General features: G+C 38.2%; 1 protein-coding gene across 3 annotated transcripts in view; it reads left to right on the forward strand.

Annotated features, from left to right (window-relative positions):
• SGMS2 (sphingomyelin synthase 2) overlaps window positions 1–11,506 on the forward strand; it is a 113,441-nt gene that overhangs the window by 32,699 nt on the left and 69,236 nt on the right. For 2 of the 3 annotated variants that reach the window (XR_001881659.1, XM_017853067.1), the window contains exon 2: window positions 6,489–6,571. The gene's annotated coding sequence lies outside the window, so the exon portion shown is untranslated. Of the gene's footprint in view, window positions 1–6,488; window positions 6,603–11,506 lie in introns of all 3 variants that reach the window. The other variant, XM_017853068.1, reaches the window with a different exon arrangement.

Genomic DNA, 11,506 nt, shown 5'->3' on the forward strand with positions numbered 1-11,506 from the left:
CCTCCCAAGGAGCTAGGACTACAGGTGCCTGCCACCACACCCAGCTAATTTTTTTTCGTATTTTTAGTAGAGACGGGGTTTCACTGTGTTAGCCAGGAATGTCTCGATCTCGTGACCTTGTGATCCGCCCGCCTCAGCCTCCCAAGTCATAATAATTTTTTAAAAGAGAATGTGACTATGGTAGCTATTTGGAAATGTGTTTCGAGAGTTTTTGTGTCATCTTTTCTCTTTAACTTTCTAATTATAATAGCAACTCATGTTTATTTTAGGACATGTTATGCCTCGATAAGCAAAAGAAAAATTTAAGTCATCTATAAATCTATTATCTGTTAGCATTTTGCATTGTCTTTCTAGTCATGTTTATGTTTACACATGCAACTTGTAAAAACAGGAGAAATAGGATCATACACATATCATTGTTTTGTACCCATGAATATATAATGAACCTCTTGTCATTCCCCACTAACTGTGATAGGAGCATTTCATTCTTCCATTGTATCTACCCACCATGTTATTTTTAACAGTCCCTTATTATTGGACACTTGTTTCTCATTTTTTTTTTTACTGTTATCAGCAATGTAATGGTTAATATGCTCAGAGCTAAATCTTTGTTCACATTCTTAGGAGGTTTATAGAATATAAGAAATATATTTTACAATACCCCTGGAGAACAGCTTAATAATTTTATATTGGTATTTTAAAGAGCCGATGTAGAAAAATGCTATCTCACTTCTTTGAGTTTCTTTGCTCACTAGTAAGGTTAAACACTTTCTCACTTTAAATGTTAAAGTGTAAGAGTTTTCTTTTATTGCAGAAGGTTTGAAGGCATTTGTTTAAAATTATTTAATTTTCACCGTTATGATACCATATGACCTTGTCATTGCTCATGACTTTAACTTTAGGAGGTTAATTGTTTGGATATAACAACTTTGTGTCATGAAAGAAAGAACAAGATTGCCAATTGTCTGAGCCATGGAAGACCTAACAGAAACTGTAGAAAGCAGTTCTTACGAGACAGAACTTTTTAATGGGTGTGTCAGTGTTTCTGGGCTTAAAAAAATGTCCTGTTTCTTGGATATTTTAATTCAGTCTGCATTGGGCAGAGAGAAGTACAGAGTGGCCTTTCACTGTATTTTAAATTTAACAGTCTATAATTAGAAAACACTATTTGAGCTCTTATAATAAACTTTCACTCTGAAAGCACCCATCTAAATTAGTGGGTTATTCCTCCCCACTCCTTTTCTCCCTCACCTTCAGTCACATCTGCCATAGCCATATCCCTGGACTGTGCTTCTGTAATTTTCAGAGTTCAAACTTGTGGGTCACTGTTTCATAATATTAAATGGTATTAGTGGGGCTTACTCCCTCTCCTTACTCCCCTTATAAGATTACTTCAGTGACTTCCTTATCTTGAGAGGAACTGACATGTGATCCTTTAGGAACACAGCTTATCTTATAAAGTGGGAGTTAGTCAGTGAACAGATATTTATAACCCTCAATTCTGTGCCAGAAAGACAGCAGAGAATCTGACACATGTGATCCCTTCCCTCACAGAGCTTGCAGTCTGACTGGAAAGAGACAAGTAAATCTCTACAAACAATTGACCAAAGTTACAGTTAGCAAGCTGTTATGTCAGAGAAAAAGCAGAGAGTAACGTGGAGCAAGGGAAAGGAAACCGAATGCAGTCTGGGAGGGTCAAAAAAGGCTTCTCCAAGAACGCACAGGAGTTAGTTATAAATGCCATCTCTTGCTGTCCTTCCTTACAGAATGCTACATTTAGTGTACATGAACCGCAAGGGAATTAATCTATTTTCTACTCTCTTTAGCAATACTCCCTAGGTATGCAAATGAAAATACATTGCTATAGTTGATTAACCACTATAAGATTAGTACCATTTTTATCTGAAGAAAACATTATTAAATAATTAGCCTTAAGAACAACATACTTTGCCAGATGGAGTGAAAAAGGCTGATAAATCACTGGGACATCAGCTTAGTCACAGGACTGTGTAATAGCTGTGGAAATTCAACTTTATCATGTCTTCCATGTACAATATGGGACTATCTGAAGGAACACAGGTTGTTTTCTAGCTAAGGTTTGCACTGTATAACTAATCATTTAAAGAAAAGTTATCTACTGTCCAATTTACAGTAAAACATGGCTTAAGCATAATAGCTTTTGTAATTCATGAAAGTTCTATGTTTAACTGTTAGTTGGAGCCTGAAATGACTATGACTAATAGGAATATTCTTCCAAGTTCTTTAATCCCCTGAGATGATTATAGCTGTTCTTTAGCCAGACAATGACTCTGAAGTCCATTAAACTTAAAACGTGCTTCTAGGGGAGTTGCTTTTCAATGCATCAGGTTACTTAGTGTTTTTATGTGGCTATATTTTGGCCATCTCCTAATGTTGGAGAATTTGTTTCAGAGATCTGGAACTGTCTCCTCCTCAGCTCTGGTTATCAGAAGCATGGCAGAGGGAAATGGAAGTAAAAGATGGACTGGAGATTTCTGGTGCAGTTGTGAGCCGACCATCAGAGTTGTATATTTGTATCACATTGCCTTGTCTTCCTACTACAGAAATTCTAGAGAGTTATGCCTTGGGATTTATTGAGAAACGCAGTGAAAAACTATCAAGTGACATCATATGGTGGTCTTCCCTGGTCTGCAGTATTGCTCATTGCCTCTTGTTTACAGGCCATATTAAAGCTAAGTGTCAAATGCTTTCTTTTTTCTCCTGAGGAATAAAATATGGTTCCCACTTGCCTTCCTCCTAACACATATGGAGATACATGCATTTTCTCTTTCTGAGTTTGGAAAATTTCTTCCCCTGTAGCTACAAAGGAGTTGGGAGCCAAATATGCAGCACAGTTTTAGTCATTTTGCAAGACTTAACTAGTATACTGTATGTTAATCATTTAACAAATACATCTAATGCTTATTGTATACCAGGTGCTCTTTCTGATCTCTTTATTAGTATTAACTCCTTCAAGTCTTTTTTTCTCCATTTATTTCTGCTTTGATCTTTATTATTTCCTTCTACTAGTTTTGGATTTGTTCTTTTTTGGTTCCTTGAGGTACACCATTAGGTTATTTATTTGGAGTTTTTTTTTTTTTTTTTTTTTTTTGAGACGGAGTCTCGCTCTGTCGCCCGGGCTGGAGTGCAGTGGCCGGATCTCAGCTCACTGCAAGCTCCGCCTCCCGGGTTTACGCCATTCTCCTGCCTCAGCCTCCCGAGTAGCTGGGACTACAGGCGCCCGCCACCTCGCCCGGCTAGTTTTTTGTATTTTTTAGTAGAGACGAGGTTTCACCGTGTTAGCCAGGATGGTCTCGATCTCCTGACCTCGTGATCCGCCCGTCTAGGCCTCCCAAAGTGCTGGGATTACAGGCTTGAGCCACCGCGCCCGGCCTATTTGGAGTCTTTCTATGTTTTCGATGTGGGCATAAGGTGCTATAAAATTTCCTCAGTACTGCTTTTGCTATATCTGATAGGTTCTGGTATGTTGTGTTTCCGTTTTCATTTATTTCGAGAAATGTTTAAATTTCCTTCTTAATTTCTTCATTGATCAGGAGCATGTTGTTTAATTTCCATACATTTGCACAGTTTCCGAAGTTCTTCTTGTTATTGATTTTTAGTTTTATTCCATTGGATTCAGAAAAGATGCTTTGATTTCATAGTGACTTTTTTGAATTTGTAGAGACTTGTTTTGTGGCTGCTGGATGAAATGTTGTGTAAATGTCTGTTATAGGTCTATTTGGTCTAGAGTATAGTTTAATTCCAATGTTTTTTTACTGATTTTCTGCGTGGGTGATCTGTCCATTGCCAAAAGTGGGGTGAAGTCCTCTACTATTATTGTATTGCAATCTGTCTCTCCCTTTAGATCTATTATTTGTTTTTATATAACCTTTGATCCTTTTAAGGACCTTGTTAAGTTAGTACTATTTATAGATGAGGGAACTAAGTCTCAGAGAAATTAAGTATCATGCCTGGAGCCACAATACTTAATCGTGCAGTCATGCTAAGTGTGGAGTCGGCCTTCAGAATCCTTTTCATAAACATCAAGCTTTGCTGCCTCTGCAGTGATTCGCTACCGGGAGCAGGTAGAACAATATTCAGTCCCAGGAGATAGTGTTCCCTCTTCCACTACACCTTGTGATCAAGAACCTCTCTCTGTGTTTACCTGCCTCTCTGATTCTACATTAATCGTCTCACAGTAGTATTTTGCTGTTGTTATATAATTTACTTTATTCCTTTGTGAAATTATATATTCTACATATACTTTAAAATAAATCACGAACTTATAAGATACTATTTAAAATGAATGTAGTCTTAATGTAACACCATGTTAAGATGTATACAGAAAGGGATTTTAGAGTAGTAAGCTTGAATTTGTTTTGCATTCCAGTATCTACCCTTTTGCCCATTCTCCTTTTTGACAAGAGCACACATTTTCAGCTTGACTAGATGAAAAGTGCTAGGTTTGGCTCTATAACTGAATAAAATCTATAAGCTGACCATATTAGAAATATAATTAATACTATGCTCTAAACAATTGTAATTGTCCACAGACTTGAGTTAGAGCACAAAAGCAACTATCTGCTTTAATTTCATTTGCGTGGAGTGAGTGGGGATGGTAGATGGAGTCGAGAGAGGGTAATAACTGGAGAAAGGTTCCAAGTGAAACAAGAAAAACATCCTCCAAGGATCAGGTGATCTTTCCAGAGGGATAAGCCTGTCCCACAGGGAGTGTAGTATACAGTATCTGAAGTGTAAACTGCTTATCCCTTTTAATGGGGTCTAGTAATGCTTACTGGAATATAGCATTTTGGGCCACTTGAAGTTTATTTCATCTGTTCACAGCATTTCAGATATTCTTTTGTTCTTCTATTTTTACAACAGTTTTACTGAGTTATAATTCACATACCATAAAACTGGCCTTTTCAAATTGTACAAATGAGTAGTTTTTGGTATATTCAGAGTTGTGCAGCCAACCCCACTATTTAATTTTAGAATATTTACAGCACTCCAAAAAGAAACCCTAGACCCATTAGCATTCACTTTCCCTTCTCTTCGTCCCCCAGCCCTTGGCAACCACAAATCTGTCTTTATGGATTTGCCTATTCTGCACATTTCATATAAATGGGATCATATAACATGTGGTCTTTGTGACTGGCTTCTTTCACTTAGAATAATGTTGTCAGGATTCATTCGTGCTATAGTGTGTATCACTACTTTATTCCTTTCCATTGCTCAGTAATAGTATATGGGTTTGCCACATTTTGTTTATCCATTTAATAGTTGATGGACATTTGGGTTGTTTCCATTTTGGGGCCATTATGAATAATGCTGTTATGAATATTTGTGTACAGTTTTTGCTTGGACTGGTGTTTTCATTTTTCTTGAGTATATACCTAAGAGTGACACATTTGTTCTTGAGTTTCTTCCAAGAGTTGAGTATTTTTTATTAAGATGGGATCTCAACTAAAAATCAATTTCTGGTTGCAGATGAATGTACATCCTGCAGTTGTTAAACATAGATTTTAATGAAATTTGTTAGGTAGTTAAAAGATATATATATGTGCACTACCAAATCATATACATATATGCACTGTTGGGTAGTCTCAGGCTGTATTCTTTGGATATTCCTATTGTGGTTCTATGAACTGCAGACCTCTGGCCAGTGGCCTATATTTTGCTTCCATCCACAGGGCAAATTTCAGCTACTTAAAAATCCATTTGATTGCAGCAACTGTATGTATTTCAAAGCAAATCTTCTACCATTTAGTAGGTGGCAGATTATGCAAAGCACATCAACCTAAGTTTCTGTGACACTTAGTTTGCCCTTTATGTACATAGTCCTTCTACTCTCCTATAAAGCCCTCTGCACTCTTCTTCCCTTCTCTGTGCCTAGTTCACAATACTCTAGCCGTGCTTGCCTTTCCGTTCTTTTTAAACCTTCCTGGCTCATTCCTGCCTCAGGGCCTTTGGGCGAGCTGCTCCCTCTGCCTGGCTTACTCTTCTTTTGCAGCTGCCCCTGCCCCATCCTCAACCCTTATTAAGTCTTAAATATCCCCTCAGAAAGGCTTCCCTGACTGCTTGCTCTACATCAACCACACCAGCCTTGCCCTGACTCTGACTTTTTTGAGCGGCATTGACTGTTCTTGTTTATCTGTGTGTTCCTGTGTTAGAACATGAACATCAGGAGGGAAGGGAATCTGCCTGCCCGCGCCATTCCAACTTTAAATAGGGGCTGGCAGGTGGTAAATATTAGTGGAATGAACGGCTGAGTTGTTCTTCTTGTCCTGAAATGTCAGTACATGTCAGAGCCAGTGTTTTCCTGGCAACTCTCCTGGAGGGTCAGTATTGGAGAGCTCTAGGAGGGTAGCATCAGAGGGCTCTTAATTTCACCTCCTCCCCCAGAAAACTAGCAAAACATAGCATCAAAGCCTCATTCTCATTTAATCTCTGACTTTTTCTTCCCCTAGAACTGTCATCCTGTGGCCCTATAACACTCTGCTCCGAAAGGATCTGCCAGAGACTGGGAGTGTTGACTGCTGCAAGGATCAAGGTGGGAATTACTGTGCTACCATCTGGAAACAGTAGGTTTGGTAGGTTTGGTGCTTCCTGCTGCTATAGCATGAGTCTAACTTGCTTCAGCTGAAGGTTGGCTGTCTATCAGTTATCCTGCAGCTTTGCTGCTATCTTCCCTTCTCTGGTTAAGACATTTCATAAATGTCTTAACTCTGAGAATTTTAATTTTATCCTCAGAAGAGTCTTAAATTTCAAGCTCTTTCAGGTGAATGGATGTTTTCTCAGTCTTGGATTGCCGTTTTAAATGACAGCCAGAGAAATAGAGGTGACCCCAAAACTTCCTAACCTGTTTGCATTACTGCCAAAAGAGAGCGCTCAATCAACTCTCTCAACCACGCCTTAAGAAAACAGAAAATCTTCAAAGAAATATCAGCCAGCCATGCACCTTTTAGCAACAGTACTGAAATTACTAGCAAAGTTATTCTGTTTTTTATAGTTATTTAAACCAAAATTAAAGAGCTGTAGTAGTTATACCCATTCTATGCCCACTGAGGAGGAAGAGGTTTTGCTTGTTGTGGTTGAAGCAGTACAACTCAGTTCACTGCCTAGAGTACTTTGAATTTTATTTCAAGTATAATTTTATTATTGAAAATAAAATAGTTGCATTTTCGGTACAAAAGATTTTCTCTTTTCTTGCTATATCTCTGGGCACCTTAAGACTAAGGTTCATTTGACCCTGATGATAGCTGTTTTGGTTTTTTTTTTACTTTTTATCATTGCTGTTTGGTGTTTGCCTAAAAAGATTTTTACCCTAAGATAGACACCAGGGCCGTGTAATCCCAAATTATTTAAAATAAATATTTCTGGGTAGTTAGTATTATTGAGCACAGTATTCTATAATATTATTTGTCTTCTGTGAAATTCACAATAATTCTAGGAATGTTGCTAAGGTTAGAATGCCTATTTTGAGCTGGTACTAGGAATGGCAGCTATTTCTAAATATTTGACACCGTTTTGATATCTTTCCCTTTGTCTGGTGGTGTCTGTCTCATTGAAGCTGAGTGAAGAAAAGAATTCATTTATTCAACAAATACTTACTGAACGCTTTCTGTGTGCCAGGCATTCTTTTCAGTGTTGCAAATGAGGCAGTGAACAAAACAAAATTCTTTCATGAGCTTTAAAAAATCTCTTGAATATCCTCAGTCAACAAACCAGAGCAGGGAGACACAGAGGACTTGCCTCACTCTCAGGTATTCTGGGGAAACCCCCTTCAGGATGGCAAATGGACACAAGCAGGAAAGGAGAGAGTGGAACCCTGATTTGGAAAATAAAGCGGTCTTATGTTCTAATTTAATCACTGCAAAATTTTAAAAGCGTGTTAAAAAAAAAAACCAAAAAAAAAAAAAATGTGCTAGGTTGATATAACTTGGGCTTGAAAAATAAAGGATTACTGTTTTTTTTTTTTTTCCTTTTCAATGTCCCACACACTTGATGTAAGGATTACTTTTTAAGTATGCCATTTTCGTACATTTCACATTCAGAGTCTGCCCAAATTCTGCCTCCACCATCCTCTCAGCCTCTGTCAATGTCTAATGCATCCTTCGAATTTCTTTATGCATAAAGAAGCAAATAGGAATATTCCTATTTGCCCCCTTCATAACATAAAAGATAGCATACTATATTTCTCTGCAATGTATGCTTTTTTTCCTTACAATATATGGAGGAGGATTTAATAAGCGAGTACTAAGACACTTTCCTCATTCTTTTTTTAAAGCAGTTACAGAATAACAGAGTCCATTTATGGATGTTCCACAGTTAAAATAGCGATCTATTGATGGACAACATTCGGGTTGTGGCCAACTGTTTGCTCTTAAACAATACTACAGTAAGTAACTGTATGTAGGTTATTTTGCATGTAGGCAATATATCTATATAAACTTGTAAAGTAGAATTGCAAGTCATAAGGTATATGTGTAATTTTAATAGATATCATTAAATTGCCTCTCTGAGAGGAAGATTTTCTTTTTTTTTTTTTTTTTTGAGGCAGAGCCTCTCTCTGTTGCCTAGGCTGGAGTGCAGTGGCACAATTTCAGCTCACTGCAATGTCTGCCTTCTGGGTTCAAGCAATTCTCCTGACTCAGCCTCCCAAATAGCTGGGATTACAGGCACCCACCACTGTGCCCAGCTAATTTTTGTATTTTTAGTAAAGATGGGGTTTCGCCATCTTGGCCAGGCTGGTTTGAACTCCTGACCTCAGGTGATCCGCCTGCCTTGGCCTCCCAAAGTGCTGGGATTACAGGCGTGAGCCACCACGCCTGGCTAAGGTTTTCTTATTGCATGTCTGCTAGAAACCTGTGAGAGTACCTGCTGTCATCCGCATCTGGATATTTTGCCAATTCTCATAGCTTAAATGCCAGACTAGGTTGGGTGCCTTGGCAATGTGTTCTTATAGCATCCTGAACTTTCAATTATCTAAACATTTATCTCCCTGTGTGATAATGATTTGTTTGTTTCTCCAACTAGACTGCAAGCTTTGTGAGGCCAGGGACTACGTCGGTCTCCTTCACCTGGCCATAACAGACATTCACGTGTCTAATGAAGTTTAAATACATTGTCAAAAGATGAGACAATTAGTGGTAATTTAGCTCTCAGGTTATACAAGTGCAGTAAACTGGCTCGCTGTCATAGATGGGGCTCTACTGCTCTTTAATTATTAGAAATCTTCAGTTACAGCATGGGAACAAACATTCTTCTTTTATGTTACTGAAATTTATATTAAGCAGGTAGTCAGCAACAAATTCAAGAGGTTAAATCCTCAGTTATCTTCTGGCAATTTGATTTCCCAAGACCTAGACTCGATTTTGAGAATCTGAAGAACTAAAGCTTTCTATTTCCGGTTATGTGCATGAGCCAAAACATTTTACAGGGCTTCAGGAGGTCCACCTATCAACTACGAACCCCAGAGTGGGAACACCTGCTTGAGAGACATGGTTAAGGACTTTGAAATATTTTGGAGAGTGATTCAACCCCCTTATTTCTTGCCACTAGTAATTGCAGTCTACAGTTAGCCATTTCTAGATAATGAGAGTATTCTTTTCTTAAGTCTGTTCTGGACTTTGTCTGGTAGAATTCAAGAATTTTTTAATATGGAAAGATTTTTTTCCTTAAATATGCCTTTCAAAAGAAAATATTTTGGAGGAGATAAAGGATTAACATATGCTTAAGTTGAAAACCTTTGCTAAGTAAACTCATACCCGTTTTATAGTTGTTAAAGTTAAGTGATTCATATCTATTTGATTTTTAATAGTTCTTATGAATATCAGGCATACTGAAACCCCAAGGTTAGGATGAATATTATTGGATGAAAGGAAGAAAAAATAAAATTTTCTAAACAATTTTTGTATCCTCCTGTCCATAAACATTAAATAAACCTAGAACTCAGGACTTTCCCACTAAGATTAGGAGTAACATTTAAGCACACCCTTACATCTTATTTTCTTGTTTCCATAGCAGGCATGTCCTCTGACAAGAAGAGCAAAAACGAAAGAACAACAGAAACCCCAGTATTGGGGCGGTGGCGGGGCAGCTTTTTTAAAACCACTTTTCCTCCTCTGAATATTTAACGCATAGAAATGACTGAGAAAGTAGCGGAGACATAAAATAATAGAGGAAAAGCCATAACTGTCAGAGAATGTATAATGGAATGCAAGCCCAGAGTGTTTTGTTCTAGATTTTTGGCTCTTAGAGTAACCCAGGCACACATGCTAACTTAAATTTGAAGACGAAGGTTAGTAAGGTGACTTTAGCCAGCTTTGCTATATATTTGTATTCATGACGGTATTGGAGGGTGAACCCCCTTGATTCTGAAGCTGCTTATATTGTGGTAATCAATTCTTGTTATCAAAAAAAAAAAAAAAAGGGACAGATATGTGAATATGTGAGAGAACTAATTCTTTTAGGGATGACAAGTAATTTCCATGATACCATGTAACTCCTTTCCCTTTTATACGTAAGAACCCTGTAATTAGCTTTGTCTTAAAAGTTCTTTTCAAAACTCTATAGGAAAAGAGTAGCCTATATTTCAGCTACAAAGGATCTGTTGATTCTCTGTACAGCATAGTGCCTTTTGAATGCTCCTGACTTAAAGAGAATGACTGAAAGGGCCTCTACCAACAGTGAGAAAGTGGAAAGAACAGTGTCAAGTTTAAGCACTAAATCAGCAGTCTAGTGTTGGGAGGAGGATGTGCTGAATAGATACCTGCCTTGTGTCTGACTGTTCCTGTGCCTGAGTTGTCTTCATCCTGCCAAACACAAACAAGTTACTAGGCAACAAGAGTGATTCAGATGCTCTGAACACCTCACTGAATGAAATGTCTAACCACGATGTTTCCAGGAAATGCCTCCTCTATAAGTCACTGGGTAGCCTGATAAACATTTGCACGTGCTCTGAGGTCAAGTGACCTAGAGCTTCTAGCCTGTGTGTTATAAGGTGGGGCCAGCTAATGTTTGAAAGAATGCCACCTTACTGGGCAAACATAGATAGTTTGCATGCTCCTACATGGTAACTATGAGGAGGAAGGGTTGGGGACAGGGCTGGGAGAAGTGCAGTCTCTCCCCAAAAGAACTCACCAGGATGGAAATCCATTGCCCTTAGGTCATATCTCTAATTGTAAAAATAGCCCAAGATCCCAGAAAATCACAACATAGCATAGTTACACAGGAGCCTGGACTCAGATGCATTCAAATCCTACCTCTGTCACTTGTTAGATTTCTAACTTCTTATACCTCAGATAGGGGCGATTGTACCCCATACAGTAGTTGTGTGTATTAATGTTAGTATTTGGGAAACACTAGAACTAGTATCTGTCATAAACTCTGGGGATGCATTAGCTTGCCCGCCATGCTTTTACATAGCTCCTTGAGAGGTGGGGGCTGAATTGTGAAGAAATGAAGAAAAAGAGAAGTGAGGTCT

The sequence above is a fragment of the Rhinopithecus bieti genome, unplaced genomic scaffold (genome assembly GCF_001698545.2).
Source record: "Rhinopithecus bieti isolate Rb0 unplaced genomic scaffold, ASM169854v2 scaffold_35322, whole genome shotgun sequence".
NCBI classification, from domain to species: Eukaryota; Metazoa; Chordata; class Mammalia; order Primates; family Cercopithecidae; genus Rhinopithecus; species Rhinopithecus bieti.